This window comes from Calidris pugnax, unplaced genomic scaffold (genome assembly GCF_001431845.1).
Source record: "Calidris pugnax isolate Ruff unplaced genomic scaffold, ASM143184v1 scaffold107, whole genome shotgun sequence".
NCBI lineage: Eukaryota > Metazoa > Chordata > Aves > Charadriiformes > Scolopacidae > Calidris > Calidris pugnax.
Window position 1 is genome coordinate 3,458,341 of NW_015090901.1, and position 1,292 is coordinate 3,459,632.

The window sequence follows — 1,292 nt, forward strand, 5'->3', positions numbered from 1 at the left end:
GGGGGCGGGGACTTGTGACCGCCCCGCCCGGGCCAACGGGCTGCTCCGGCATCGCCCCGGCCCCCGCCCGCTGCCGGGCACGGTACCGGAATGGCCCTGGGAACGGTACCGGAGCGGTCCTGGTATAGTCCCGGGTACGGTACCGGAGGGGTCCCGGGGTTGTTCTGGTACCGTCCGGAATGGGAGCGGTTCCGGTACGGTCCCGGCTACGGTATCGGAACGGTCCCGGTATGGTCCCGGGCACGGAACCGGAGCGGTCCCGGGGACGGTGCTGGAGCGGTCCGGGACTATCCCGGGTGCGGAACCGGAGCGGTCCCGGGGCTGTTCCGTTACGGTTCAGGGCACGGCACCGGAGCGGTCCCGGGGACGGGGCTGGAGGGGTCCGGGACTGTCCCGGGCACGTTATCGGAGCGGTCCCGGTACGGTCCCGGGCACGTTATGGGAGCAGTCCCGGGGCTGTTCCGGCACGGTCCCGGCACGGAACCGGTGTGGTCCCGGGGCTCTTTCGGTACGGTGCCGGGCACAGAACCGGAGTGGTCCCGGGGACGGTGCTGGAGCGGTGCGGGACTGTCCCGGGCACGTTATCGGAGCGGTCCCGGGGCTGATCCGGTGCAGTCCCGGGCACGGTACCGGAGCGGTCCCACAACGAGCATGGGCACAGTCCCGGTATGGTCCCGGTACCGTCTCGGGCATGATCCCGGCACAGCCCCGGTGCTCCCCCGGACCGGGGGGTCCCTGGCACCGTCCCGGTGCTGTCCTGGGGTGCACCGAGACACGGTGTGGGGGGAGCCCGCACCCACCGGGGCACCCCGTGGGGTCCCTGCAGGGGGGGGACACGGGCACCCGGTGGGGTCCCCTCCCCGTGGGACGCTACCGAGAGGGCACAGCCCGCGGGGTGCCCCCACCGTGGGGCAGATATGGGGTGCCAAAAGTGACACCCCCCCCGGGGGTGGGGGGAAAGTGTGGGTTCCCCCGGGTGGGGGGACATGCCTGGTGTCCCCCCTGTCCCCAACGCCTGCTCCAGCCCCCCCCGTCACCCCTGCCACCCAACCAGCCCCAAAATCCAGCCGCGCCCGGCTCCCCCCCCAGGCTCACAGCGGCCCAGGGGGCTCCATACCCCCCCAAATTAAGCCGGGGGGGGACACACAGCTTAATTAAGCAGCCCAGCCCCCCCGTGGCACCTGCCACCACCAGAATAGGGCCTTTCTGTGGCTCCCGCTCAAAGGGCGGATTGTTCCGGGCACGGTGTCCCCAGTGCCATGTGGCATGGCCGGGGGGAGCGGGTGGCATCG